This window comes from Rhinoraja longicauda, chromosome 20 (assembly GCF_053455715.1).
Source record: "Rhinoraja longicauda isolate Sanriku21f chromosome 20, sRhiLon1.1, whole genome shotgun sequence".
Classification (NCBI taxonomy): Eukaryota; Metazoa; Chordata; class Chondrichthyes; order Rajiformes; family Arhynchobatidae; genus Rhinoraja; species Rhinoraja longicauda.
In genome coordinates this window covers 12,524,921-12,550,356 of record NC_135972.1, presented here as the reverse complement: position 1 = coordinate 12,550,356, position 25,436 = coordinate 12,524,921, and the positions used below count along the sequence as shown (strand labels likewise).

The 25,436-nt window shown below is 42.2% G+C and overlaps 1 protein-coding gene across 6 annotated transcripts in view; it reads left to right on the top strand.

The window, feature by feature from the left end:
• Nucleotides 1–25,436, top strand: part of LOC144603565 (contactin-1-like) — a 421,240-nt gene that overhangs the window by 36,446 nt on the left and 359,358 nt on the right. For 5 of the 6 annotated variants that reach the window (XM_078416950.1, XM_078416958.1, XM_078416949.1 and 2 more), the window contains exon 2: nucleotides 20,692–20,753. The exons of the other annotated variant lie outside the window; for it this stretch is intronic. The gene's annotated coding sequence lies outside the window, so the exon portion shown is untranslated. The remainder of the gene's footprint in view (nucleotides 1–20,691; nucleotides 20,754–25,436) is intronic. 6 annotated transcript variants of the gene reach the window in all.

Below are 25,436 nucleotides of genomic sequence, written 5' to 3'. Positions count from 1 at the left end.
ATTGATGGTGCTGTCTCACCAATAGTAATACAACAATATTCTATTGTCCAGAAACTCAAATGGACTAGCCCCAAATACTACAGTTGCAAGAGAGACAAGGAACTGCAGATACTAGAATCTCGTGTAGAATACATTGCTGGAATAACTCAATGACTCAGGCAACATCTCTGGATGACATGAAAGTAGTTGTTTTGGGACCTACTCTTTGTCAGCCTGATTGTAGTAGGGGAGAGAAAACTGGAAAATAAGTGGAGATGGGACAAAACCTGGCAAGCAAGTGATTGATGGACACAGATTTAGAGAGATTTAACTGGCACATGGGTGGACAACAGCTAGAAAAGAAAAGGGTTACACAAAGAGAGAGGAGGAGTGAAATGTAAAGCCAGAGAGAGGGATATTGATGGAAGGGGTGGGACAGTGAATGGAATGTGTGTGCATCTGGGTGAGGGGCATGGGGAGAGGGAGGATAAAAAAAAGGGGTGTAGGTTGGGGGTGGGTTGGTAGGTTAACTAAAATGGAAGAATTCAATGTTCATACCGTTGGGCTGTAAGCTACACATGGAATCTGAGGTGCCGTTCCTCCTGTTTGCGTGTAACCTCACTCTGGCAATGGAGGAGTCCAAGGACAGTAGGGTCGGTGTCAGAATGAATTTATTTCCTTTTAATATGTAATTGAAAGACACTGCCTCTGAAAGAAAGCTGTGTATAGACCGTTTAAGCCGATCAAGCTTGCCTTGTTTTGGCAGTAGTTTTGTACTTCAATGATCCATCTGAAATAAAGCCCGCATGACAAGGAAAAATGAATCAATTGAAGGAAATCTCTGGGATGTGTTTATTATCTGAGAAAATGATATAATCTTGCAGATCTGAGGCCCTTTCCCCCCCAAAATGCAGCCTGATCGCATCTAACTAAAATTCAGATCCGTTGGTGGTACCTTAACTATTCACCCCATATTTATCAACTATATATATATATATATATATATATATATATATATATATATATATATAGATGAGGTAGGAACAGAAACCTTCGGGACATCTCTGATTCCAGTTCCTCCCAATTATCTACACTGTCTCTGACCACTCAGTTTTTTTCAACAAGTTCAATAACTTGCCTTCAGTTCTGTGAACATTATTAGCTAGCTAAAAAGGACACAAATTATTGGAGTAACTAAGCGGGTCAGGCAGCATCTCAAGTTTGGGTCGGGACCCTTCTTCAGACTCGAGTAGTCTGAAGAAGGGTGCCCACCCTAAATGTCATCTATCCAAGTTCTCCAGAGATGCCACCTGACCCATTGAGTTACTCCAGCACCTTGTGTTCCACCTGCCTGCATTTGGCCCATATCCCTCTAAACCTGTCCTATCCATGTACCTATTTAAATGTTTCTTAAACATTACGATAGTACCTGCCACAACTACCTCCTCCGGCAGCTTGTTCCATACACCCACGCCCTTTGTGTGGAAAAAGGTACCCCTCGGGTTTCTATTAAATCTTTCCCCCCCTCACCTTAAAGCTATATCCTCTGGTTCTCAATTCCCCACTCTGGGTAATAGATTGTGCATTTACCTGATTTATTCCTCTCGTGGCCAAGTGATGTTTTTGTTTGAGCCAACAGCTTAATCTAAGGTTTTGTTCTAGATTTTGTGGTCTGATTCATATTGCAGTAAACCATTCTGGCCATTAGGTTCTTGTGTGATGCTTGGTGCACTGAGTTGGCACATTTTGGATGATTTGGCACAAATGACCTCACTTAGTACTGGCGATTTACAATTTATCTTATGATTCTTAATCTTAAAGTTGACTGTTTATTTGGAGATGCTAATCATAGTGTGGCAATATCGAATTTGGCAATTTTGGTCATTAGTCTGATAAATGTGCATATACTTAATTTTGTCCCTGCGTTTTATCTTGCATTCTTACAGATTACTTTTTGACTAATATTTAATATACAGGTGCCTGTGTCCACTTGAAATGGCCAATGGATTGTTCAAAAAATAATTAATCTGATAAGGTGCTTAATTATAATGTTAGTGTGTCAATGGGCAGATGTTAGAGTGGACGATTGTAATGTCTGAGCCATTTGGATCATTCATTATTGGGATTAAATTCCATCTGGAGGAGCACTGAGGATCAGGGTATTCAACGTTTGTCTTGTACTGGCACAGCACTCCCCTTGATTTTATGTTTGGGGTTGAATGTCAGTTTGTTCTCCTCTCCTTGCCATACAAGCCCATCTCCCTTATGGGCCTGACTCTCAGCGGGATGGGGTTAACTTCACCTGGACTGTGGCTTGGTGAAGGAGGAAGATATAGTTGGTGCAAGAACAAGAATGATCTCAGAAATTAGTGGTTTAACATATGATGAGCATTTGACGGCATTGGGGCCTGTATTCGCTGGAGTTTAGAAGGATGAGGGGGGCCCCATTGAAACTTACTGAATCGTGAGAGTCTGGATGGAATGGATGTGGAGAGGTTGTTTCCATTAGTGGGAGAGTCTAGGGGTTGAGTCCATAACCTCAGAATAAAAGGACATTCCTTTAGGAAAATAAGGAGGAAGAGGGTGTTGAATCTGTGGAACTCATTGCCACAGAAGGCTATGGAGGCGAAGTCAATGAATATTTTAAAGGCCGAGATAGATAGATTCTTGATTAGTACGGGTGTCGGCTGTTATGGGGAGAAGACAGGAGGAGGGGATTAAGAGGGGTAGATCAGCCATAATTGAATGGCGAGTAGACGATGAGCCGAATGGTCTAATTCTGCTCCTTTCACATGAATTTATGAGTGTTGTTCGGTGGGAGGGTGAATTGATCATTTTTAATGTGGTAGGTTTTGGACTTCTCAGAGGGGATCCTGATAGGGAAGTTTGATTGGAGGGTCATTGGTACAACTACCCCTCCTAGCTGATAGGTGTGTTAGGTGGCCCTTTTGTTGGGTTATCATTTCACACGAAGCAGCCTCTTCTATCATGTAGCTGATGGGTTTCCTAATTCTTGATAATTTCATGCTTTGGACCAGTATTAGATCAGACCCGTAAAGCCTCAGGAGAGTAGTTGAGTTTGTTTCTATGGCCACCTACCACCTTTTTTTCCCCCCAGCCCATTACTAGCTCAGTTGGAACCGGCTATAAGAAATTAAAAGTAGGTTGTTATATTGGGTTGACTTTAAAACGTATTTAAAATGTTCATGTATCCACTGTGCTTTTACATTGGGTTTTGGGGCAGCACAGTGGCGTAACGGTAGACCTGCTGCCTTACAACACCAGAGATCTGGGTTCAATCTTGACCACTGGTAATATCTGTATGGAATTTCTACTTCTGCATGTGATCGTGTGGGTTATCTCTGGGTGCTCTGGTTTCCTTCTACACTCAAGTCATACAGGTTTATAGGTTCATTAGCTCAGTTAAAAGTGTACATTGTCTCTAATGTGTAGGATAGTGTTAGTGTATGGGGTGATCGCTGGTTATTGAGTCCTCAGTGGGCCCAAGGGCCTGTTTCTGCACTGTATCTCTAAAGTCTAATGTCACCCTGGAATCATTAGTCAAAGCTGAGGTGTTGGAGAGCATGCTTGGGATTAAAGATAGCAAAGGTTATTGCTGAGACCCTATACAGGCTGCTTCAAGTGCCAAGGTGTATCTTTGTGGAAGAGAATGCTGTACATAGATGATACAGATTTCAACACTCTGTGAAGTCAACATCTCTAAGGAGTGCTGAAAACATACAAGCTGATTAATGTTCATTCATACTTATAGAATTTTATTTTTGTATTGAGCCAATTTCCTCAATTTTGAGGATCCTGACAGTTATCCCTTTGCCACTCTGCAAGCAAATAATTGCCATGGCTTGCTGCAGAGAAGCTGCCTGCGAGGGCCGGTGTTGAGAGGTCAGGGCATATGCAGTGTGGCTGCTCGGTTCACAATGGTGAGTGTGTGCCTTGCTAGAGAGCCTTGGCAGCTGAGTGACAGTCCAGATCCAAAACCCCTCTCATCACCTGTTCAATACCATGGAGGGCAGCACAATGACACAACGTAGAGTTGCTGCCTTACAGCGCCAGAGACCTGGGTTTGATCCTGAGTAAGGATGCTGTCTGGATGGAGTTTGTACGTTCTCCCTGTGAACGCGTGGGTTTCCTCCAGGTGCTCCAGTTTCCTAACACACTCCAAAAGACGTGGGCTTCTAGGTTAATTGGCTTCAGTAAGTTGTAAAATTGGCCCGAGTATGTGTAGGTAAGTGTATGGGGTGATTGCTGGTTGGTGCGGACTTGGAAGGCAAAATGGCCTGTTTCCACACTGTATTGCTAAAGTAAAGTAAAAGTAAAGCTGCTGTCTCCCCTTTTCATTATGTGCATACACAGCTCCCTCCAGTGCAGGGGTTCCATGCTGGTTATCTACTCAGCATTAGAAGCAATTGAGCTTGCAACAGAATTGGTGATGCTGGGGGCTGGTGTTTTCACTGCGTTCATAATGCAGGACTGAATACCCATCATTTACGGATTTATCAAGCGTGCACTGATTTAGCATCACACAGCAGTATTTTTTATTGTCTTTGTCTCTTAATAACCTGTTTTAACAAGTACTTGCCCGGTTCAGTTCTTCAACTTTGTTAGCGCTGTCATTAAAATCAAATTTCTGAAAGACTATTAAAGAGGTTAATGAGCAAAACCTCTCAACAGGCAGTGATATAATTTGTTTGCATTTCGTATGCAAATGTGGTCTCGTACGAATCAGTGATTCCTGGTCCTCATCTCTGCTATGGTTCAACATTAAGCTTTGCCAATTAGCTCGAACTGACAGAATGAATGGTCAAAACATCATGTCTTCATCATCCATTGATGACGCCTAATTGTCCCAAGGATGTCAAGGTACTCTGTTTCCTGGGAGGCTGGAAGGGGTGGTTGAAGAGCCGTCATACTGTCTTCTATTTAATTCTCACTCAAGCAAGTCGCATTTTTAATGCTTGAATTAATCGAGACGGTTTTTGTGTCTGCTTGTCAACTTGAGATCTCTGATTGCCTCTTCCTGTTATTTTCTTTGTGAGTTTGCTGGCTAATACTTCCCACTTTTCACTGTATTCTACATTAAAATCACACCTGCCTAGAATTGTACTGTCTGTCTAATCTACTATTCTTGCACTCTTGTACTTAAGTATGATTGTACCTATCTATAGTAAATCTTCTAATGAACTATCTTTAAAAAGCAATTTCACTGTACCCAAGTACATGCACCATTAAATAAGCCTGTCTTTTGTGTAGGAAGGAACTGCAGATGCTGGTCTATACCAAAGATAGACACAAAATGCTGGGGTAACTCAGCGGGTCAAGCTCGCCCACTGAGTTACTCCAGCATTTTGGTGACTAGGCCTGTTTTTTTTTGTTGTTCGACTTAACTTGCTAACTGGGCAGAAGACTGGTTAATGTGTGAGGGCAAAATTAGTAGTGATTCAATTCAGTGGCAATTCTGTAACAATTCAACAGTCAAATTAATCCTTGTGGCAGTGTTTGGCCTTGTAGAGGGAGCTTTTCGCGTCCCGGTTCTTCTGCTGTCTCTCTCTCTTCTCAAACTAGGGCAGCTGATCAAGTACAGGGGAGATTCAGCTCGATGTTACCTGGAGGGCTTTAGTTATCAGGAGAAAGTGGATAGGCTGGGCTTGTATTCCCATGAGTGAAGGAGATGAGGGATCACTTGATAATGATTTAAGATTATGAACGGCATAAAGTAGATAGTCAAAATCTTTCTCCCTTAGCTCTATCAAAAACAAGAGGGATAGGTTTAAGATGCAATGGAGGAGGTTTAGAGGGGATCTGAGACTTAACTTTTTTTATTTAGAGTTTGGTTGATATCTGGATAGATCTGCAGAAGAGATGATGGAATCGGAAATAACTACACTTAAAAGGTGTTTAGACACTTGAATAAGCAAGGCATAGAACAATACAATCAAAGGCAAATGGGATCAATGCTGATGGGCAGAAAGGTCAGTGTGAATGTGGTGGGCAGAAGGCCCCTTCTCTGTGCTGTGCTGACAGATCAAATTTTCCCATATCAGCATCAAGAAATAAAAAGTAGGAGTGATCGCTGTTGGCAATAATTTGACTATAGGATGTTGACATCTCTGGCCCTGCCAGCATTTATTATCCATCTGTATTACTCCCAAACAGAAGTTAAGAGTTAAACATATTGGTAAAATTCGTTCCCTGAGTAGTTGTTTTCCACCGATAACTTTTAAAAGATGATGATCCTGACATTGCTGAGACGAGCATTTTCTTTTGTGACAGATTTTATTTAATTACACAAATTTAAATATAAAACTGCCATAGTGGGATTTGAACTTGTGCCAGTGGATCAATAAACCAGAACTCTGATTTCTGGTACGTTAACTTAAAGACTCTGGTGGTTTGTATTGAAATGCATCTGCTTGTTCTCACTTCAGAAGTGGAAGGTTGCACAGGTATGATCTGCCCACAAACTGATGCCAATCCAATCTGCCAAGTTACTGTCCCATCTGCCCATTTGACAGAGGAAAAAGTGTGGGGAAGTGTGGCTCCTACATGGCACACTGACAGACTGGTTTCAATGTTTCTTGCATTGTGGCAAAGAATGTACCTTGAAACCTCTAAGCTTCTATGGGTTGTATTTTGTGAATACAGTGTTTGATCTTTTACATTAATATTCTGCTCACTGAGTCCCAGTTTTAGGTTTTGTAAGGACCACTGAGTGCTTGACCTAATCAGCAAAGTTCCAAGAAGTTTAATGCATTTTGTTCAAAGCAGCTTGCTCAATCAATAGCTCATCCACCAACTAAGTGCTTCGGTTGCAGTGACTGCCAGCTTGAAAATGCAGTGCAGAAATATGTCAGCAGTTTCTTGAAAGCATCCCCTGAACTTGCAATATCTGCTAGCAGGAAAATGTGGACAGCAGTTACATAGAGATGGTGTTGCAGTCCCAGGTTTCTGACTTCCAAACCCACCTGACAGAAAATGCATTGACATCATCCTTGTTTGTGCGATACCCAAGAACCATTCGTCTAACCAGCTAATCCATAATACAGGCGTAACATCTTTGCATCCACTGCAAAAAAAGGCAACTTACCTTCACGGGTGATGAGAGTTGTCCTTTGAGTACTGGCCCTTCCAGCAATGCCTACATTTCACAAATAAAAGTAAAAATGTGTCCACTTCTCCAGAAAATCCATCACTCTCTTGATTGATTGGATTGTACTTCCCTGGTTTAGGTGGCCTCTGCCATATGGAATTACAGGGATAGAGCACAGAATTGGCCCTTCAGCCCAACAAGCCCATCAAGCACCCATTTTCCAATGTGTAACATGCCAGCATGCTGGAGTTTAATGGGCCATGCGTAGTGTAATTCTGGGCTGCTGCCGGATTCTGGTCTGTTGCAGACTGTTTGGATGATAGTGCCAAGAGGCTCATTTGGTTGCCAGTTGTCCCCTGATTTCAGATTGTGAGCTCAATCACTTCAGAACTTGGAGAATTAATCTCAGCTACTTGGATCCCATTCTGGATGCACAATTAAAGCTTTGACCGATGACAGGTAGGAAGTGAATGTACTTGGGGCTGGTGTGCTGGTTGTCAGTTGTGCCTTTTTGGTCTTATTTTGTTGGCTTTCCTGGTTGGCCGGCGCTTTGGGATAAGCATCTGCGGCTTTACTTACAGCAAGGCATGATGGAGATGGATTGAATCTGCAGATGAGCAGATGGTTCTGAACACTGCGAGAAGAGCAGGTGGCTCAGACCACAATGAGTAATTAAACTGGCTTCTGCCAATTCTGCTGTAGCAAGCAAAATTAGTGTCTGAGAGAAAGGAGAACTCCACGCTGCATTTTCAATATACGGAATTTAACATTGACTCACAGATTACATTTCATTTCCTCTCAGTTACTGCTTCACACTGAGTATTGCATCGAGCACTGAGTGAATGAACATGGCACGTCATGATCCCTATTCCAATTTGGATGGCACTGAGGGTGTGATGGAGTGCGGTCTATCAGCAAAAATGGAGGAAGCATCAACCACTTCAAATTTAAATGTATCCAAATGTATGCCTCAGCTGTTGGTCAAAAACAGGATTCTTTCATCTTTATCTCACTTTTGTTTGTGGGAGCTTTCTGTTGGGAATTGTGGATTATGTTTCCAGTGTTATAATAGTTACTACATGGTATTTTAGGAATGGTAATTCATTGCCCATATAACTCTGAGGTTCTTAAATACCAAACTTAATTTCAAGTATGTTCTTGCATGTTATATGTTTTTATCCAAGCTCTGCTTTGTTGATCTATAAGCAACTGTTCTTTGGAGTTTGGGTGCACTCAAGTAGCCTTTTCTTTTGAGAGAGCTTTATTCTTTACTTGCATTGTACCTGCTGTATTAAGTCCTGGTGACTGAAGTAAAAGTAAAACTATAAAAAATCTGGCATCATATTCAGTTCATCGATTACATCCTCCTTGAGGATGCAAAGATGAAGCTGTGGAGCTAATCTCAGTGTTAAAACATGGCTAGTTACATAATACACTTCTGCATTGAGAGCCGTGTACTAAAACAAATTTTAATTTTATTCCTTGCACTACTTTTCTGATGACTTAAGTTCAGAGATTTTAGTAAATCCTCAGCCTGCAGTGAATGCCATTTTGTGCCAGCAGAGAACGTCAGGCAATGTGCTCCTTGTCAGCATCAATGTACAAACCATAATGGCCAAATGCTCTGCTGCACTGGATCTCCCTCAAGTCATCAGTGGATGCATGAATGATTCACAGTGCTGAGATGCTAGAGTTGGATGCTTTCCCATTTGGAAGAGCTGAAACTAAATTACTGGGAGACTTTGCTGCAAAATTATTGATGACTTTAATGTTCACTGCTCTTAATTCTTCTGCTGGACCTTATTTGTTATCACTCATCTGGCATCCAGTATAGGATGAGCTGAAAATTGTATGACCTATACACTAAAGGAACCAACGCCATTGTTTTTCAGCCCCCCTCCTCTTCCCTGTTACTGATTGAGGCATTTGTAACATCTTTGACCCTCAGATGAGCTGTTAACTGCACCCACTCTTTCGCCAAGACGGTCTGCCTCCATTTCTGCAATATCGCCCATCTCTAGCACCTGACTCTGATCTTCTGTAGAAACCCTCATCCATTCCATACTATGCTGTGCAGACGTTTATTTTCCTAGATAATTTCCCCTTGGTTGCCTTCCGATAAATTTAAACTTGACTGCCCTTAAGCTAATTTGAATTATGCCCAATTAATTCATCATTCTCGTCAACGGTAGCGCAGCGGTAGAGTTGCTGCTTTACAGCGAATGCAGCGCCGGAGACTCAGGTTCGATCCTGACTACGGGTGCTGCACTGTAAGGAGTTTGTACGTACTCCCCGTGACCTGCGTGGGTTTTCTCCGAGATCTTCGGTTTCCTCCCACACTCCAAAGACGTACAGGTATGTAGGTTAATTGGCTGGGTAAATGTAAAATCTAAAAATTGTCCCTAGTGGGTGTAGGATAGTGTTAATGTACGGGGATCGCTGGGCGGCACGGACTTGGTGGGCCGAAAAGGCCTGTTTCCGGCTGTATATATATGATATGATATGATATGAACCAGTACTTGCAGTTAAACCAACCCTTGACTTTATACTCTGTCTAAATCCTCTCTCTACCATTCTCCTCCACCCCACAACCTTCAGAGATCTCAACTCCCTTCAATTTATAGCTTCTTGGAGGCAGGAAACATGTTCCCATTTTAATTGCTCCTGATTTCATCAGCTACCTGTGCCCAAAGATGGAATTTATTTTTTTCCCCCAAACACACTGTCTTCGGTTTGAGATGCTCCTTAAAACCTAGTTATTTGTCCAAATTACCTGCCTTCATGTTTCCTCCTACTAATGTTGATATTGCTATGATACAAACAACTGAATTCAGAGCAGAAGTAGGCCACTCAATCCCTCAAGCCTGCTCTGCCATAAGCTCAGCTTGTCTTCCAACAATCATCCTTCACTTTTGCTCAAGCGAACATATCTATTTGAGCTAAAAATATTCTGACTGTGCCCTCACTGCCCTTTCAGAAAGAGAATTACACAATTCTCTTGGGGCGAATGTTTAATCTTATCTTTGACCTACAGATGAGCTCTTATTTTTAGTGACTCCTAGTTTGAGAGTCTCCTGCAAAAGGAAACATCTGCTCCACATCCACACTGTTAAAATTGCTCAGGATCTTGTGCTTCAATCAAATTACCCCATCCACTAGACTCCAGTAGGGTACAAAGCCTAGCCTGTCCGCCCTCCCCTCAGAAGTCAAGTAAATCTCTAAACAGTGTAATAATGATTCAATGATACTTTATTGTCACATGTACGTAGGTACAGTGAAATTCTTTGTTTTTGTACACAATCTGGTAAAATCATTCAGCAGACTTCACCTAGGTATTAGCATCCTTTCTTAAATAATGAGGCTAATGCTTTGCACGATATTCCAGGAAATACCAAGCCAATTTAACCTACAAACCTGTACGCCTTTGGAGTGTGGGAGGAAACTGAAAATCTCAGAGAAAACCCTCGCAGTCATGGGGAGAATGTGCAAACTCCTTACAGACAGCACCCATAGTCAGGGCCAAACCCGTGTCTCTGGCGATGTAAGGCAGCTACTCTACTGCTGCGCCACCGTGCCGCCCCAGGCATCAGGGGTGGGAGTAGGTTTTGAGACAGTTTCATGTTAGAATGTGTGGCTGACTTGAGTCAATAGTTTCTCCACCATTGATGTTTTCTGTGAATTTGCCTTCATGTGATTTTTTTTTGGAAAGGTATGACTCAGCATGTACTTTTATTTCAAATCAGTCCCCAGCCAATTTATCTTAATGAAACAAAATATAAATTGAATCACTGATTTTATAACTTAATTACAATATTAGTGTTCACAGATTCTTATTTTGGATTCGACTCAACTTATTGAAGAATGATCTGACTCTATTAATCCCTCTTCCATCAACTGAAAGTTGCATCTTCATTCGGTTTCTGCCCAAACACTGGTCATGCCAGTTGCAATAATGTGACGATGTATATATTATCTTGATGATTTTGTTTTAATTGCACCTGATCTATTATTGCAGCAACCAGTCAAGTCATCAAGTTATTTGCTACCATCCTGTTTTGAAAAGTCTGCCATATGCTGGTAGCATTCAGAATCAGATGGGTTCAAGCCATAATCCTATACTTCATTGTGGTACTGGGGGAATCGACATTGTCAGATACAGATTAAACAAGACCTTTCTGCATTCCTTTCATGGTTAAAGATCACATTGCCTTATAAGACTGGAGCGACTAGGCTTGTATACACTGGAATTTAGAAGGATGAGAGGGGATCTTATTGAAACATATAAGATTATTAAGGGGTTGGACACATTAGAGGCAGGAAACATGTTCCCAATGTTGGGGGAGTCCAGAACCAGGGGCCACAGTTTACGAATAAGGGGTAGGCCATTTAGAACGGAGATGAGGAAAATCTTTTTCAGTCAGAGCTGTAAATCTGTGGAATTCTCTGCCTCAGAAGGCAGTGGAGGTCAATTCTCTGAATGCTTTCAAGAGAGAGCTAGATAGAGCTCTTAAGGATAGCAGTCAGGGGGTATGGGGAGAAGGCAGGAACGGGGTACTGATTGAGAATGATCAGCCATGATCACATTGAATGGTGGTGCTGCTCGAAGGGCCGAATGGCCTACTCCTTCACCTATTGCCTATTGTCTATTTCCGAAGCAGATATATAATATTTCGAGAGACACTGAGATTTTAGATGCTGCATGGGTAATTCCTTAAGCTGGACAGCATTGAACTAGGAAATGTTGGTGGTTATAAGGCCATTGACCTGGTGTTGCTTCATTTTTATCTTGCTTCATCTGTTTATTGTTAAAATTATGAGATGCATGTTTTGGGTCTACCTCTGACCACTGGCCCTCTCAGATAAATGATAGGTTTGACACATTGTTCTAAATTTGCTGCCTCATGTCACCCTCACCCAAGCTGCCTTAGTGCCCCAATTAGTCTTCCATTGTGAAGACTAATGCAAAAAATGTATTCAACATATCTGTCATTTTTTGTGTTCTGTTATTAATTCAGGAGTCTTGTTCTCTAGAAGTCTCACATTTACCTTAGCTGCTCTCATCCTATTCAAATATCAAAAGAAACATCGACTGTTTGTTTTCATACTACCCACAAGTTTTCTCTCTACCCACAAGTTTTCTTCCTAATGAGCTTTTTAGTCTCGCATTAATCATATAAAAACCACCTCAGCCCTCTCTCTGGCCTATTTCTAAACCTTACCACTTTGTACAGCCTAATTTTCAATTTAACACTCTCGTTACCTCCTCTGTTAGCTATAGATTGTATTTTTCACATGGATTCCTCTTTTTGAATGGGATAAACTCTTGTTCAGCATCATAGACCAGTTGATTGAATATCTACAGGCACAGGATCTGTGGATGCTGGAATATTGAGTAAAACAAAATGCTGGAGTAACTCAGCATTTCTCGAGGACATGGATATGCAATATTTAAGGTTGGGACCCTTCTTCAGACTGATTGTAGTGGAGGGTGAAAGCTGAAGAAATGAAGTGTGGATGGGACACCTCCCCTTATCTGACCCTTTTATCTCCTTATCTCTTCTTTGAATCCTTTGTTCCTCTATCATTGCACTTTGCATTTTTGTCTCCTTCTCATCTCTCGCCTTTATCCACCCATCTGCCAATGAATATCCTTCTCATCTATATCCACTTATCACTTGCCCCCACCACTTTCCCACTAATTCTCTCCCCTCCTCCCCAACCCCAATACAATTGGTCTGAAGAAGCGTCTCAAAAATGTAATATGTCTGAGATGGTTTTAATTGCAAAGGGTCTCAAACTGAAACGTCACCTATCCATATTCTCCGAGATGTTGCCTGACCCGTTGATTGATTGAATATCTGCCATTGCCCTCTCCTGGCCTGTCTCTTGCCTTGTTTACTCAGTCCACCCTAGATGACAACTCCTAAATGAGCTGGATGCGACCATTTTCTAGACCTATGCTCCATAGCATCTACCCATTGATTTGGCCGTTATCATTTTTTAAAAAAATCAGTCTCTCTGAGCCTGGGTTTGGCATCCCATCTATGCCCTGAACTGTGAAGATCATTAGATATCTAGTCTAAATATAGTAATTGTTACCACTTCTATGCATGGGCGTGCAAACGCTCCGGATTATCTAATTTCTCTGTAGTGCCAATTTTGATGGTTTTGGAAGTGTACCAGAAAGCAATGTTAAGAGTTTCATTCAGATAATTCTACTTTGAAAATATTCTTTAAAAACAGTTGTGTGAGAGAGAAATGTTTAAACAAGTATAAATAGATTTCAGCCAGCTTGACAGAGTGGGTATGAATAGATTTCGGCTTCCTTTTTGATATATGATTTTCTTTTGTGTGGGGAAAATCATATGCAACAGGATTTGTGTGTTTTTAATGTTTTGAATATAAATAGGTATTTGAGCTGGGATTACTCCAAATAATCAAAGGTGCTTATTTATTATTATTAAGTGTTGCAAGCTCAGTGAAAGTGAGCCACTGATGCTGCCTTTCATCATTTCATTTGAGTGCTTTTCCCAAAATGAACAACAAAGAAATGAGTTGATATTTTTGGAGGATTGGAAACAGATGCAAAGGCATAGATTAGCATATGTGTTGCTAATCAGAGAAAGTAAATAATCTAATTAGGGACAAAAACTAAGAGGGTTGATCCCAGTAACCAATACACAGTTCTCAAATTCACTGCAAACCTTGCTTAGAAACCAGAGCAGGACTTTTCCAAAGCTTTCAATCCCTTTGTTGATTCCACTTGATTCCTGTTCTGCTCTTTTTACCTGCTGACTGGTCAAAAGAATTGAGCAATAAAACAAAAGTTGCAGTCCATCCTCCAACTCCATCCAAAACTCCTATTCTCCCTTGCACTGCCTCCCCATTCAGTGCTGCCTTTGTCAGGTTTCTCTGCAACCTTACGCTGGGTGCATAAGCACCAGGAGCAGGAGTGGGCCTTTCAACTCTTGAACAGGCCCTGCCATTCATCAAGACCTCCATCCAACTTCTCTTTCTTGCCTGATTTTCATATCCCCTCATACTCAGAAATCTAACATTCTGTTTTGAATGCAGTCGATGTCTGAACCTCAACAGCCCCCATTGTGGGGAAATGTAAAAATTCACCACCCCCAGAATGAAGAAATTTCTTCTCCTTTCACTCCTAACTGGCCTGTCCATTTTAGATGACATCCCTAACTGGTTCCAGATTCTCAAACCAGAGGAAGCATCTTGCAGCATCTACCTTCTCCAGCCCTCTTCGTTGTTTTGATGAGGTTGCCTTGCGTTCTACTAAACTCTGGAGGGTGGAGGCCAAACCACTCGTTATATGCCAGAGCCTCACTGCCAGGAACCAGTCTGGTGAATTATTGAACATGCAACGTGGAAGAGTGCAGCACAGGAACAGGCCCTTCTGTCCATAATATCCGTGTCAAACATGATGCCAAGTTAAACTAATCTCCTCTGCCCGTAGGTCATCCATATCCCTCCATTCCCTCAACATCCATGTGCCTTTCTAAAAGCCTCAAATGCTACTATTGTATCTGCCTCCACCACTGCCTCGACCAGCACCTTTCACCACTCTCTAAGAAAAAATTGCCATGCACATCTCTTTTTTAAAATTTTGCTCTTCTCACCTTTAAACTATACCCTCTAGTCCTTGACACTTGCATCCAAGGGAAAAAAAGGTTTTGAATCTTCTCTGTACTACATTAATTGCAAAACTATCCTTCTCTTGGGCAGGGAGCACAGAATTGTATACAATACTCCAGGAAAGGCTTTAACCAGGCTGCATATATTTGTAGTAAAATCTCTTTACTCATGTATTCAAATACTTTGGCAATTAAATCATGTTAGCTTTTGCTGCCTTACAACAACATAAAATATACCTTCTGCCTTACAGTTGCAGGGACTCTGTTTATGCCACTGTTTTCCATTTTTAATTTAAGTCTATTACCCCCGATTTGATGTGCTTTGACCTTGTAAACCATCCTCCTCATCCAAAGCCTGCTGAAAATCCACATTAATTGGTTCTCCCTCACTATTATAATAGGTGCATTCTGAAATAATTGTTAAATTAGTCAGATGTGATTTGCCTTTCACATGATGCCCAGTGTAGCTGGCTGTATTCATTGTGAACATGATTTGACTGCATAGGGTATGGTGTGGTGCAGCTAGTAGAATAGTAATTTCAATGTTTTAGTCAAATGATCTCCGGTGAAAGGTTTTGAGGGATACGCAGTCAAATGGGACTATCTTGGATAGACGCCTTGGTCAGCATGGATAAGTTGGCCCAAAGGCCCTGTTTTCATGCTGTATGATTCTGTTTCCTGGTGCTGTGTGTGTGGAGTTTGCATATTCTTCCTGTCACCATGTGGGCTTTTTCTGGGTGTTCTGGTTTTCTTCCACATCCTAAAGGTGTGGGTTAGGATGTTATTTAGCTGCTGTGAATCACTCCACGTGTGAACGTGAGCAGCAGAAGGTTGAGGGATGATTGTGGGAATGTAGGATTCATGTAAGTGAGTGTTTGGGATTTATGTTGGTGTTTGGTTAGGACTCAGTGGGCTGAAGGGCCAGTTTCTGGGCTGTATGATTCCATAAAATAGGCACAAAATGCTGGAGTAACTCAGCGGGATGGGCAGCATCTCTGCGGAGAAGGAATTGGTGACGTTTCAGTTCGAGACCCTTTTTCAGACCCAAAACGTCACCCATTCATTCGCTCCAGAGATGCTGCCTGTCGCGCTGAGTTACTCCAGATTTTGTATCTATCTTTGGTGTAAACCAGCATCTGCAGTTCCTTCCTACACACTGTTTAATTCTATAATCTTTGACAACCTCCAGTTATGTGCTGCTTGGCAAGTGTTGCTGGTGTCCAACTGTTTTTTCTTGGTGTGAAGTGAAAACCCATATAATTTCTCCTTCCCCATAACTCAGAAAAATTGAGGCTAGTTGGATGAGCACAGTAAATGAATCATTGAATCGTACAACACTATAACAGTGGATTGTTTGGGCCATCAAACTAGTTTAGTTTTAAGACAGTGTGTAAACTGGCCCTTCAGCCCACCGAGTCCACACCGGCCAACGATCATCTGTACACTAGTTCTATTTTACACATTAATGACAATTTATAGAGGCCATTTAAGCTACAAACCCGCACATTTTTGGAATGTGGGAGCACCCGGAGAAAACCTACATGGTCAAAGGGAGAACGCACAAACTCTGTACAGTCAGCACCCCAGTCAGGATCGAATCCAGGGCACTGGTGCTGCAAGGTAGCAACTCTACCGCTGCGCCACTATATTGCCAAACTCTGTGCTATCTCAGATAAAGCAAAATTCAGTGAGTGCTACTTGCCCAGAGTTTGGCAGATTTCAAATTCTAGTAATTAAATGATCGAATAAAATTAAGTCCAGTCTTAGTAATGATAATTGGAGAACTACCAGCTGGTTGTGAAGACCCATGTGATTCTTAAGCATCCTTCTATAGACTTGATTTAGTCTTTATGCTGTTCTGAACCCACAGCAATGTGGTTGATTCCAAATTGACCTCTGAAATTGGATTACGAATCACTTTGGTCAGAGTCTGGTTAGGATAAGTGTTGGCCTTTCAGATGATGTACATATGAATATAAAAGCAACTTAAATTGTAGCTGCCTGGCTATTGACAATTCAGCCAGTGGCAATGTTTTACTTTTAACCATCGACTTTACTTGAAGATGAATCCCACTTTATCCATATGATTGTGATCCCTCGCTGTTGATATCATTTCAGTCTTCTGTTCCGTATCGTCCCACCTCTCTTTATGAGCAGTGTGCGAACTTAGTAACAAGTGGCAGCTGGGACCGAACTTGCTTTAATGTGGTTTAGTATGATTTCCTGTCTTTTGTAGTGTAATCCTCTGTTTATGAAACGAAGGATTCTGTGTATTAGCAGCTTGTTTAACCTGTCCACCCACTTTCAATTATTTTTGTACTCCATCAACTCGTTATTGTAGCCTTTTTAAATTCAACTAATACTGTAGAGACCAGATGCTTAGAACCATATGTGAACCAAAGTATTATATTGCCACATTAATGATGATGAATTGGACCAATAATCTGACAGGATGAATGGAGGACGTGTTGGATAACCACAGCAGATATAAGGGGCGCACTTAAAAATTCTCTCCTAATAAACTTCTAATTAAGAACCTGAGATCCAGCAGCAATAGTTTAGATTGAACATGTCACCCAACTGGCTCCTGATAGCATTGAAAATTAGCTAATTTTCCCAGCAAACACTCAGGCATAACTATTAGCCCAACTTGCATCTGTTGCTGTGCCTGTCATTATCAGATATCTCTACACAAGTATGGACTAATTGCTATTTGGAAGATGGTAGTATTTTGGGATATTTAACTTCATACACCACAAATTTGGACCTTTAGCCCGCCACGGTTGTGCATGCAGATCAAGGTCTGTTTACACTACTCCCGTTTTATTTTCCCCACAATCCCATCAAGTCTCTCTAGATTCTACATCTCGTCCACATACTTGAACTAATGTATGTCAGCCATTTAATCTACTAAACTGCATATGCCATGGAATGCAGAAGGAAACGAGTGTGGAACGGTACCGAAGTGGAACGGTACCGAAGCGCCCAAGGAAAACCTGGGCAGTTGTAGGGAGAATGTGCAGATTCCATGCAGCTAGCTTTGGTGGTCTGAAGAAGGGTCTCGACCCAAAACGTCACCTGTTTCTTTTCTCCAGTGATATTGTCTAACCAGCTGAGTTAGTCCAGCCTTTTGTGTCTGTCTTCTGGATTCCAGGATTGATCCTGGGTTTTTTTGAGCTCTGAAACCTCAGTTCTATTAGTACTACCCAAAATCCCACCACTTGCTCTTAATTTTTCTTTAACTTTTAGTTCCAGACTTTCTGATGATAGAGGTGCACAGTTGAAGGAACCTCAACTCCCCACTGCTTGCGTGCAACACCAGGGGAGCAGGTGGCGAGTATGTTTCCAAATTGTAATTCTACAATTTAAATCAGTACTGCGTAAATGCGCATAATTGCATACTAATCCCAGTGCTAATTGCTGCAATTGGCAACAAAGAAATTGCCCCTTTGGATTGGATTAAAAGAGGAAACAATTTATTATTTTCAAACATATATTTACTTTCTCATCTAATGCCCTGTTATGTCCAATAATATCTTACTAATTAACCTATGAGCCTGTAAATCTTTGGAATGTGGGAGGAATCCGGAGCACCCGGTGAAAAACCACACGGTCACAGGGAGAATGTACAAACTCCATACAGACAGCACCCGTAGTTCGGATCGACCCCAGGTCTCTGGCGCTGTAAGCCAACAACTCGACTGCTGTGCACTGTACCACCCCTATATCTTCATTGCCAAACAGACAGGTTTGTTGGAATGTTTTTCTCTTCACTTTGACTGCTGCTTCAAAAATACTGGTCGGGCAGGACAAAGCGGTTTGCTTGATTAACTCCCACCCACCAGCGTCCACTCCTGGTACCGCTAGCACACCATGGGTGCCATAAGTAGCCCCTACAAAATATGTTCCAACAGAACCATCCAGAAGGGCAGAAGCATTGGATGCTACTGCCTCCAAGATTTTCTCCTAATTTTGCACAGTCCTGACTTGGAAATATGTTTACCACACCTGCAGGTTGCATGTTCAAAAAAATGACATTCCTAATTTAACAGAACTATGAATGCCAGTTAGAGAACGTGCCTCGTCACATTCCGAAGGACCAGCAATAAATGCCCCTGGCATTCAGTGCTATCCCACACCTGGAAACATTCCCCAATTCATGAAAACCCATAATTTGGATGATCTCCATTAGGGTACCCTTCACCTCTTCCCACTCAAGTGACACAATCTGTTCATCCTTTCCTGATATTTTTACGAGACCAAATACTTCTGCACCCTGTGAATAGATGAAAAATTATTTCCCTGGCTTGCTGGCCATTGGCAACCCAAGCTGTGTTCTGAGTTAACCAGACTATTAAAACAGAGCACTGAGATGAATCACTGTGCTGCCCTGAATTAAAAGTCCTTTGCTCAATTGCAGTTTGATTTCTTGTACCCTACTCTTGGCAGGAGGAGACTGACTAATCTGTCAAGCTTGCCCAGCATAGGCTTTACATGCAGATACTTCCTACTGGTATCATCTGCACAGTTCTCTGCTCTGTGGGGAAGGGAATAAAAAGCAGAATTGCAAGTAAAAGTGGTAGCTGCAGTCTTATCACCTTGCGCTTAATTTTCCCTCTGGCACAAAATTACACTGGGTTTTCACGAGAAAAAGCTATACCCATGGAATAAAGACCAGCTGTTGAAAAGAGATAATGTTAATTATAAGGGAAAGAAAAATCTCAATTGATTCCAGCAGAGAAGTGTTTTGATGTCTGTGCTCTCCATAAATATCTATTTTATATGCAGTGCAGAGCTAAGGATTTGGTCACTTCTGCACCACCTGCATATATATTTATATATCAGGAAAGGATGAATAGATTGTGTCTCTTGAGTGGGAAAAGATGAAGGGTACCCTAATAGAGATCATCCAAATTACGGATTTTCATGAAGTGGACACGGGGAATGTTTCCATGTGTGCGATAGCACTGAACATTGATGCAAGACGGTCACCAAAATAATCAGAAGAGAACTGTGAAAGATTTCTCATGGATAAAGTGAGAAAGGGCCACCCACTGCCCTGTGATGGTTGAGCAAGTGGCACAGATGCATTGTGAGGAGAGTCTGGGCAAGCGAGTGAGAGAGGGGAATAGCTGGTTGCACCGATAGATTTGGAGAGAATAAAGGATGCTTGTGGAGTATGGACAACAGTATGGACTGGTTGGTTCGAGAGACCCGAGTCGGTGCCATAAACCTAGGAATTCAGTTCCCGAAATAAGTATGAGTGGGCTTAATGCAAGTCTAGAGTAAAAAGCAACCAGCTGTCTGTCCTCAAGAGACTAATACGAAGACAAGTGTGGAAGGTGTTGCACTGATACAGTTGATTATGCTGTTGAAAAGCTGGGACTGAAATAGAATGATGGGAGAGTGCTTTACCTGAATCCGAGTCTGAAGAAGGATCCCAACCCGAAACATTACCTATCCATTTTCTCCAGAGATGCTGCCTGACCCGCTGAGTTACACCAGCATCTTGTGTCTGTCTTTGGTAAAAAACAGCATTTACAGTTCCTTTTTATTTCAGACTGCTTTTCGTGCTTGATTAATGTGTTATAACATGTCCTGGGTGGGTGGGTGCTAGCGTATATGTCCAGTCAGAAATATTAACCAGATGCCCAGCAGCCTCGTCACTTTCTTTTGGACCCTCTTCTGATATCTGTATGCAAGTTGTTGTTTTGAAAGTACCAGAACGAAGCCTGTGATTTATTGTCCAATGTGTGCAAGTTACTGATTGAACTGCCTCCTCCTCCACTTCGGGTTATTTGCCAGTGGGCAGACTCTTAACAATTGTTAAATTTATTGCTCTATCAAATCTAGTTTGACAACTGTGGTTTCTTTGCACATTCACAATATCTGTGGTTGGCACTGTTTGTCTTTTCATTCAGCTGCCTTCAAGTGATTTTCTTCCTTCACCCACAGATATCTGAGGCACCAACCTTCAAGATCTGAACGCTTTCCTTCCCTTGACACTTTCTCTTCCGGTAAGAACCAGTCAAAAAGAAACACCAAAAGAACATTACAGGCCAAGTAGCATCTGTGGTGGGGGTGGGGTGTGCGAGTTTGGGGAGAGGGCTGTGTGTTGTTGGGGAGGGGAAGGAATTGGTGATGTTTTGAGCCCCCGCATTAGCACAGTGAGTGAAGACTGAAGGTAGGTGGGGGAGGAGTGAGACTGGGATCGGTAGGCGATAGCTGGTCCGAGGAGCTATGTGATGATGGATGGTGAGGTGGGGTGTTGGGGTGGAGTTGGGCGACAGATGCAGGTGGAGGATAAGTGGAAGCAGACAAGGGGAGGAAAAGGCAGTTTGTAGTGGGGGAGTGGCAAAGGTGAAGATAGAGGCTGAATGAAAAGCAGGAGCACAAACGTAGGGCACCAGGAGAGGAATATGGGGGTGCCGTAGGTGGGAGGATGGGGCTGGATCGGAATGAGCGAGAGAGTGGCAACACAGGAGGTAAGGATTAGCTGTAATTGGAAAATTCAGCATTCATACCATGGCATTGTAGATTACCCAGGACTGTTCATTTAAATTTCACTTTTTAGTATATTATAAAACTCTGTATGTATGTTGAGAAAATAAATCGCATATCTTTTTACATTGAATTTGGACCGAAAAATAAAATAAAACTAAAATCTAGGATTCGGCATGGATTGTGAAGTCCATAGTTTTCGTTCTGGATCCCGCTGCAGTGAGTCGCCAGGAATTCCAACCATGCATATGCAGTGGAGTACAACAAGGTGTCCTGCAATCTGGGTGGAACTTCTGGGATTTTTACTCATTTTTCTGGAAGGAGAATCTTCCTGAGCAGATCCCAGCCAGTTTCTTGAAACCAATTGGGTAGCTTCCCTTTGCGTTATCAAGGCAGCACTGTGACCCAGCAATAGAGTTGCTGCTTTATAGCGCCAGAGATCCAGTTCGATCCTGACTAAGGGTGCTGTCTGTATGGAGTTTGTACCTTCTCCCTATGACCGCATGGGCTTTCTCCGGGTGCTCCGGTTTCCTCCCACATTCCAAAGACATAAAGATTTGGAAATTAATTGGCTTCTATAAATTGCCCCTAATGTGTAGGATGTGAATCTGGGATAAAATAGAATTAGTTTATGGGTGATTGTAGTTCAGTACGGATTCCGAAGGCCGAATAGACTGTTTCCATGCTCTATGTTTCCATGTTTCCATCTCTAAATTAAACTAAACTAAATGAATTGATATCTCTTTCCCTCCCTGCCTCCCACTGCAGCCCTCTCAGATCCTGACCCTCTTTCAAAGGTATGCCAGCATCCGAGTCTTTTTCGAACACACTTCCCCACTTTTATATCTACAGTCCGTGGCCCTTCATCCCCAGTTCCCCTCTGTGCCAGCCCTTTGATTCTACACTGTTCTAGGAGTTGCCAATTTCTTTATCACAGAAATACTAGAGGACATAGTAATAAGATCAGAGAGGGAAAGTGTAAAGGAGTTGTGCAAGGAGAGTTTTTATAGAGCGGTGGGTTCTTGGAATACACTGACAGGGATGGTGGTGGAAGCAGATACAATAATGGTGTTTTAGGAATATGCATATATGACATGTGAATATGCAGGGAATGAGAGAAATGGAGTATGAGCAGGGTGAAGGGATTAGTTTAATTTAGCATCATGTTTGGCACAGACATCGTGGGCCATCAGGCTTGTTCCAGTGATGTTCTGTTACATGTTCTCTGTTCTGTGACAAAGTGGTTTCAGAAGGAAAGCTGCTGCCCATTTAAGATGGATTCAGCAGGGCCCTGACTGGTTTTCCTAAGGGTGTTTCTGTTCCCAACCCCAATGCAGATCTGTGAACAGCGTGGAAATATTAGACGAGTGTTTCTTGGCAGATGTTTTGTCAGCTCAAACAAGATACCATTAACTGGAACTAAGCAGCCTCCCATGTGAAGGACTTGTCAGCTCCTCAATGCGGCTACATTTGCGTGGAGGTTCTTTGCTCCAATACTAACTAGTAAGGGCCATTACTAACTGGCTGTCTGTAAAAGCTAGAAGGATCTTTGGGATTCATTGACACTTTCATGTCCTCAAACAGCTGAGGCTGCACTGAGCAAAACATATTTTTTTATATCATTAGTGATGGGTGAAAGACTACATTTTTTTGTGAATGTATTTTTTCCTACAATCTACAAATCTGTAATTAATGTTTCAGTTGCAGCGCAATATCTAACAAGGTGGAAGGATGCCCTTCAGTCTACCGTGTTCATGCCAGCAACCCCATTTGTTCCATGTACTTCCTGCAACTTATTGTCTCGACACACATTCTATTTTGCTCATCATTGAGGGGTAATTTATGGTGGCCATTTTATCTACTGCAACATCTTTCCAATGCAGGAAGGAAACTGAGCACCAGTGGTCACAGAGTGAATGTGCACACAGATAGCGCCCGAGGTCAGGATCGAACCTGGACCAGTGGAGCTGAGAGGCAACAGCTTAGTTTAGTTTAAGTTTAGAGATACAGTATGAAAACAGGCCATTTGACCCACTGAAGGGGCCTCCGCTACAAAGCTAGGGGATAGTCATTTAAAATGTTGGTGTGTGGTAGCTTCTTGCAGAGGGCAGTCTATATCTGGAATTTTCTCCTCTAATGGGTTGAGAGGCTAGAACACTGAGTACATAAAGAGGAAGTAGATACTTTTTTTTGATAGATTAAGGAAGGGGTTTTTGATAGATTAAGGGCTTTGTGCAGCTGACAAATAAGGCCTAAGGCAGATTGGCCATGACCATATTGAATGGCGCCTGGGATCTGTTCCTGCTCCCATTTTCTTGCATTCTAAACAGCCACATTAACTGAATAATAGAGCAGTTGGTGGAAGTAGCAGAGATGGTGCCTGTGTAAAATGGGAGAAGAGATGGGCAGCACGGGTGGCGCAGCAATAGAGTTGCTACCTTGCGCCAGGGACACGACTTCGATCCTGATTATGGGTGCTGTCTGTACAGAGTTTGTACATTCTCCGTGTGATCTTTTTCCGGGTGTTCTGGTTTCCTCCCACACTCCAAAGACATACAGGTTTGTAGGTTAATTGGCTTCGGTAAAAATTGTAAACTGTCCCTAGTGTGTAGGATAGTGTGCAGGTGATCGCTGGTTGGCACGGACTCGATGTGCTGTAGGGCCTGTTTCCATGCTGTTTCTCTAAACTAAACTAAAATTGCATTTTCAGTGCAGTACTAATACATCAGATGACCTGGTGCACTGAAATAACTGAAACATTTTCATGTGTGATGATCTGCAGATAGTGTCTCCCATCCGAGTACCCCTACTTGCTTCCTGTCTCCGGGAGCGATGAACAATATCTTTTGAAGTTGTGCCGAATTGTCATTCCTTTCTTCTGCAAAGCACTGTAAAATGGTGTCAGTGCTTTCAAAGGTCGATTGGAAGCCTGAACTTTCTTTAAAATTTATTGTACACAGGGAAAGTGACTCTAATAAAGAGTTCAGGTAGAACATGCCTCATGCTCAGTCTTTAGCATCTTATCATTTCTAAATTTGTTTTCGTTTGTTCTTAATTTTCCAATTTCATCAACCCAGCATAGCAGAGCCAGCAGAAAAATACCATTGATGTGCCATTTCAAATGCTCTTTGGTTGACGAGGGAGTCAGTGAAATGTGTTCTATCACATGGACCATCAAACAGTCACATACTGTCAGTCTGTACTTTAGCAAACATCAGGCAAGCACAGCAGACACATCCCTTGCCTCTGAGAGTATCTGTCATCTTGGATTCAGGTCATAGCATTCTTCCATCTGAGTCGGATTGTGAGAGCAATTCTCCAGCACTGTAGTGTCAAATGTCGCCTGATAGCTTGGCAGAGTAACGCATCTCGTCTCGGACATGAGACCTCTGCCCTCACTGGTGGATGTGAAAGATAAATCTGACTTCTTTAAGGTGAGCAGGAGAAATTTTCTGGTAGTCCTTTATCCCTCAACAGGGGTCAAGGAAAGAGCGTTCATGTCACGGCCCTGTTTCCACTAATCTTTCCATCACTTTGCACAAGAAGCGCAAGATGCCATTGTTTGCAGATGCCAAGAAGTGTGTTCAGCTCTGGCTGAACAATTTCTAATCTTGTGATGTGGACTCGATAAGAAAATCCCTCAACAGTTCTGATGAAAGACCTTTAACTCTGCTTCCTTTGTGCAGATAATGTCTGATCTGCATGTTTCAGCATTTTTCTATTTCATTTCTTCTTTGATCATTAATCATATTACATTCTGTGGGAGTTTCCTGAGCATGAATTGGCAACTTTGCTTCCTGAGTACATTTCAGAAATTCCTCAGTCAGGCATATTACTGTGTCCTAAGGTTGTGGAAGTTTTGAAATAAATGCTGTTCTTTCATTTGTCAGAGTATCGGGACAATGCTGTAAAGAAGTCAACAACTTATTGACCTTCACTCTTGCAAAAGTCAGCTCACGTTACCACCTGTTCAATGATTTCCCTGGGAGCTGTGACAGGGTAAATGGCTTGGGCCTGTGCCCAAAAATTGGATTTGTGGGTGGGAACAAAGTAGGTTGGTTCAAGTGGGAGTCAGTTATATGTTTTAAAGAGACTGATTGCCTTTCCATTTGTTCTTGTGTGTGAAACTGATTACTGGAAAAATTGATGGTCAACTGAATGATATGGCCATTAGCATCGAGATGAGGATATGAATTGTG